Source organism: Triticum urartu, chromosome 5A, assembly GCF_056163025.1.
Source record: "Triticum urartu cultivar PI428250 chromosome 5A, HENAU_Tu73, whole genome shotgun sequence".
Taxonomy (NCBI): Eukaryota; Viridiplantae; Streptophyta; class Magnoliopsida; order Poales; family Poaceae; genus Triticum; species Triticum urartu.
In genome coordinates, this window is record NC_141877.1 from 682605918 (window position 1) to 682611962 (window position 6045).

The 6045-nt window shown below is 49.8% G+C and overlaps 1 pseudogene; it reads left to right on the plus strand.

The window, feature by feature from the left end:
- Positions 1-1951: 1951 nt before the first annotated feature.
- LOC147974127 (uncharacterized) lies at positions 1952-3609 on the plus strand (annotated as a pseudogene).
- The last annotated feature ends 2436 nt before the right edge of the window (positions 3610-6045 follow it).

Genomic DNA, 6045 nt, shown 5'->3' on the forward strand with positions numbered 1-6045 from the left:
ATGCATCTAGAGTATTAAGTTCGTAAGATCAGAGTAACGCCTTAAGCAAGATGACATGATGTAGAGGGATAAACTCATGCAATATGATATAAACCCCATATTTTTATCCTCTATGGCAACAATACAATACCTGTCATTTCCCTTTCTGTCACTGGGATCGAGCACCGCAAGATTGAACCCAAAGCTAAGCACTTCTCCCATTGCAAGAAAGATCAATCTAGTAGGCCAAACCAAACTGATAATTCGAAGAGACTTGCAAATATAAACCCATCATACATAAAATAATTAGGAGAAGATTCAAATATTGTTCATAGATAGACTTGATCATAAACCCACAATTCATCGGATCTCGACAAACACACCGCAAAAGAAGATTACATCGAATAGATCTCCAAGAGAATCGAGGAGAACTTTGTATTGAGATCCAAAGAGGGAGAATAAGCCATCTAGATACTAGCTATGGACCCGAAGGTCTGAGGTAAACTACTCACACATCATCGGAGGGGCCATGGAGTTGAGGCCCTCCGTGATCAATGCCCCCTCCGGCGGAGCTCCGGAAAAGGCCCCAAGATGGGATCTCTTGGGTACAGAAGGTTGCGGCGGTGGAAATAGGGTTTCGTGGTGCTCCTGGATGTTTTCGGGGTATATGGATATACATAGGAGGATGAAGTAGGTCGTTGGAGGGCGCGCCCAGGGGGGTAGGCACGCCCCCTGCCTCGTGGCCTCCTCGATTGTTTCTTGACGTCCACTCCAAGTCCCCTGGATCACGTTTGTTCCAAAAATAACTCTCCCGAAGGTTTCATTCCATTTGGATTCCGTATGATATTCCTTTTCTGCAAAACACTGAAATAGGCAAAAAAACAGCAATTTGGGTTGGGCCTCCGGTTAATAGGTTAGTCCCAAAAATAATATAGAAGTGTAAAATAAAGCCAATTAACATCCAAAACAGCATATATAATAGCATGGAACAATCAAAAATTATATATATGTTGGAGACATATCACATACAACCGCAGAGAATATAATATTGCACGAGTCCATTCCGCTGACAACTTTTTGTAATGTGACATCACGTCTGCTAGGTCATCATTTCGAACCGTTTTCCGTCTGCCGCTCCACGTTTCGAGACGCGGTTTTAATAGGCACGTCTTGTCGAAGTAGAGATCGTGTCACCTTATTACGGGAGCCACATCAATACGGGCGTGGGTAATATAACCATGTCGTTTACACAACCCTTGCGAACAGGCGAGTTTTTAGGCGAGTGGGGAGGCGCTTGATATTTGCTGCCTTTATAAGGAGATAAGGATTCCCTTTCTTCACCCACGCCTCCTCTCTTTCTCTGTCCTTCCATTCTCGAGCTCCAGCGCCCAAGTCCTCATTCTTTCCGTCTCAAGGAAGCACTCAGCCATGTCCGGATCTGGAGGTCAAGGCAAGTGGATGGCCTCCTCCGTTAGGGATAAGGACATCACGAAGCTTCGGGAGGCCGGGTATCTGGCAAAAGAAATCGCCCACCGGCTTCCAGCCAAGGGGCAAATCGTCCCCACCCCAAAGCCCAACAAGAGGGTGGTGTTTATCCCCCATTTTGTCCGCGGTTAGGGTTTCCTCTCTGCCCTTTCGTCTGCGGACCTATGTTCTATTACGGGCTAGATTTCCACGACCTAGCCCCGAACTCTTTCCTCAACATCTCGGCATTCATTGTCGTGTGTGAGGCCTTCCTCCGCATCCAACCCCACTTCGTATTGTGCCTCAATATTTTCAACGTGAAGCCGAAGGTGGTGGATGGCCAGCACGCGGAGTGCGGAGGCGCCATGGTGAGCAAGCTGCCCAGTGTCACATGGCCCAAGGGTACTTTTGTGGAGACTGTCAAGGAGTGGCAGAAACGATGGTTCTACATCAGAGAGCCCCGTGACGCCACCTGGGGCCCGGCTCCCGAATTCAACTCCGAGCTCCAATGCAGCTCACCTCCTGGATAGAGAAGGGCCCAAATTTGTCTTCGTCGGACGAAATGATAGCGCTGCAAACACGCATCCAAAGCATGGTGGATAAAAACCTCAAGCTCGTCGACGTCATCCAGGTGATGCTGGTACGCCGGATCCTCCCATGCCAAAGCCGAACTTGCACTTTATGGGAGTTCGATCCGAAGAAGCACCAAACTTTGTAAAGGCTCTTCGGAACCACTCACAAAGATGCATGGAAGTTGCTTTTTAAGGGCAACGAGACGCCGCCAGCCATAGACTCAGACCGCGCGCACGATATTACCCATCTGCCAATGAGGTAAGCCTTTTACGTTGCCTGACGCATCCTCTACTTGCTTGTTTCAAGGAGGATATCTAAACTTTATTATTATTGTTCTTTCAGGTATGGACGGAGAGGGCGGAGCGGATTCACTGTTCGGCTCCGCTGCCCGAAGAACCAGTCATCCACCTCCTGGTGAAGATGCTGGTGCCGGCGCCGGACAAGAAGGCCAAGAAGAAGGCCAAGGGGGTCCGGAGTGCTCTCCGCCGCAAGGGAGCTTCAGACGCGTCGTTTGAAGACAAGACTCTCTCCTCCGCCACTGAAGACAATGACGAGGAGGAGGAAGAAAGCACCTCTCCCCTGATGGGGGGAGGAAGAAGAGGGCGGCCTCCACAACTCTGGAGGCGGAGGGACCCAAGAGGGGGAAGGGCCCCCCTGTGGATAACTCTGCGTGGGACATCGACAACAGCTCGGAGCGACGCCCCCGAAACAAGCCTCTGGCCGGGTCGTAAGTACTAAAGACCTGCATAGATCCATACATCCGGCCTCTCTTGCTTCATGATATTAATATGTTTAAATAATGTCATTGCATCCCGGCCCACGACAGCTCCCAGCAATCCTCATCAAGAGGTTCGTTGGATTCGAAGGCGATGGCCAGTGAGTCACCGCCGGTCGATCACTCTCCCACAGCCAAGGGCGACGATGAGGTGTTGTCCCAAAGGACCTTCCCAGGCCAGGGAGAGGTTTAGGAGGCCGCCACGGTGGCACCAGAGGGCGAAGCCTCGGCTGCTGGACACATGGGGGAGCAGACCCCCATGGCGACTGCGGATGGGGGCCTTGCTCAATTCGCCCCCCCCCAGCTGAATACAAGTACGGAGACCTATATGGCTCCGGAATCCGGTGAGGAACCTCCTTCAAAATAAGGGGGTGTGCCTGTTCCGCCGGTGACCTCTGTCCAACCAGAGGCACCGGATAATCTACTGGAAGCGCTACGAGGCGCTTCCATTGTGGATGAACACCGTATCCTTATGGGTACGGTGATTGAGAGGGTTCAGTCTGTCAAGAGCGGACTAACCGAGGCCTGCAGCAGCCTGCTGACAGGTTTTGAGGTAAGCGACACAAAAGAGAAAATCCCCATATAGATAGTAGCCCCTCAGACACTGTCCGGTGTTCGGAAAGAAAAGTTGGACAACGAATCAATTTATTTTCGTAGGATACTAACTAAATATGTCTTATATGAATAAGCAGGCGTCGTTGCTGGCTGCGACCGTGCACACTACCGAAGTCTCCGGACTAAAGCAGAGACTAGAGCGGGCCGAGCAGGAGCTCGGCCAAGCGAGAAAGCAGCTGGAAGACCAGCAAGGTATGTACTGACTGGTTGTATATTTGGATAGAATAAATGATGCATATTGACCGTAGTGCCTGTTGGAAATATGCCCTAGAGGCAATAATAAAAGCATTATTATTATATTTCCTTGTTCATGATAATTGTCTTTATTCATGCTATAATTGTGTTATCCGGAAATCGTAATACATGTGTGAATAATAAACACCAACATGTCCCTAGTAAGCCTCTAGTTGACTAGCTCGTTGATCAACAGATAGTCATGGTTTCCTGACTATGGACATTGGATGTCATTGATAACGAGATCACATCATTAGGAGAATGATGTGATGGACAAGACCCAATCCTAAACATAGCATAAGATCGTTTAGTTCGTTTGCTAGAGTTTTCCAATGTCCAGTATCTTTTCCTTCGACCATGAGATCGTGTAACTCCCGGATACCGTAGGAGTGCTTTGGGTGTACCAAACGTCACAACGTAACTGGGTGACTATAAAGGTATACTACGAGTATCTCCGAAAGTGTCTGTTGGGTTGACACGGATCAAGACTGGGATTTGTCACTCCGTATGACGGAGAGGTATCACTGGGCCCACTCGGTAATGCATCATCATAATGAGCTCAAAGTGACCAAGTGTCTGGTCACGGGATCATGCATTACGGTACGAGTAAAGTGACTTGCCGGTAACGATATTGAACGAGGTATTGGGATACCGACGATCGAATCTCGGGCAAGTAACATATCGATTGACGAAGGGAATTGTATACGGGGTTGCTTGAATCCTCGACATCGTGGTTCATCCGATGAGATCATCGAGGAGCATGTGGGAGCCAACATGGGTATCCAGATCCCGTTGTTGGTTATTGACCGGAGAGCGATCTCGGTCATGTCTACATGTCTCCCGAACCCGTAGGGTCTACACACTTAAGGTTCGGTGACGCTAGGGTTGTAGGGATATGTATATGCAGTAACCCGAATGTTGTTCGGAGTCCCGGATGAGATCCCGGATGTCACGAGGAGTTCCGGAATGGTCCGGAGGTAAAGAATTATATATAGGAAGTGCTATTTCGGGCATTGGGACAAGTTTCGGGGTCACCGGTATTGTACCGGGACCACCGGAAGGGTCCCAGGGGTCCACCGGGTGGGGCCACCTGCCCCGGGGGGGCCACATGGGCTGTAGGGGGTGCGCCTTGGCCTACATGGGCCAAGGGCACCAGCCCCAAGAGGCCCATGCGCCTAGGGTTCAAGAAGGGAAGAGTCCCAAAGGGGGAAGGCACCCCCTAGGTGCCTTGGGGGGGAGGGATTCCTCCCTTGGCCGCCGCCCCCCTAGGAGATTGGATCTCCTAGGGCCGGCTCCCCCCCTGGACTCCCTATATATAGTGGGGGAAGGAGGGCTTTTCATGACACATCTTTGGTGCCTCCCTCTCCCTCTCCAACACCTCCTCCTCCTCCTCCATAGAGCTTGGCGAAGCCCTGCCGGAGTACTGCAGCTCCATCAACACCACGCCGTCGTGCTGCTGCTGGAGCCATCTTCCTCAACCTCTCCTTCCCCTTGCTGGATCAAGAAGAAGGATATGTTAAACTGACCGTACGTGTGTTGAACGCGGAGGTGCCATCCGTTCGGTGCTAGGATCTCCCGTGATTTGAATCACGTCGAGTACGCCTTCCTCATCCCCGTTCTTTGAACGCTTCCGCACGTGATCTACAAAGGTATGTAGATGCAATCCGATCACTCGTTGCTAGATGAACTCCTAGATGGATCTTGGTGAAACCGTAGGAATTTTTTTGTTTTCTGCAACGTTCCCCAACAGTGGCATCATGAGCTAGGTTTATGTGTAGTTCTCTTGCACGAGTAGAACACAAATTTGTTGTGGGCGTAGATGTTGTCAACTTTCTTGCCGCTACTAGTCTTATCTTGCTTCAGCGGTATTGTGGGATGAAGCGGCCCGGACCAACCTTACACGTACGCTTACGTGAGACTGGTTCCACCGACTAACATGCACAAGTTGCATAAGGTGGCTGGCGGGTGTCTGTCTCTCCTACTTTAGTTGGAGCGGATTCGATGAAAAGGGTCCTTATGAAGGGTAAATAGAAGTTGACAAATCACGTTGTGGCTTTCACGTAGGTAAGAAAACGTTCTTGCTAGAACCCTGTTTCAGCCACGTAAAACTTGCAACAACAATTAGAGGACGTCTAACTTGTTTTTCCAGCAAGTGCTTTGTGATATGATATGGCCAAAGTTGTGATGAATGATGAATGATCTATATGTGATGTATGAGATGTTCATGCTATTGTAATAGGAATCACGACTTGCATGTCGATGAGTATGACAATCGGCAGGAGCCATAGGAGTTGTCTTTATTTTTTTATGACCTGCGTGTCATTGAGAAACGCCATGTAAATTACTTTACTGCTAAACGCGTTAGCCATAGTAGTAGAAGTAATAGTTGGCGAGCAACTTCATGG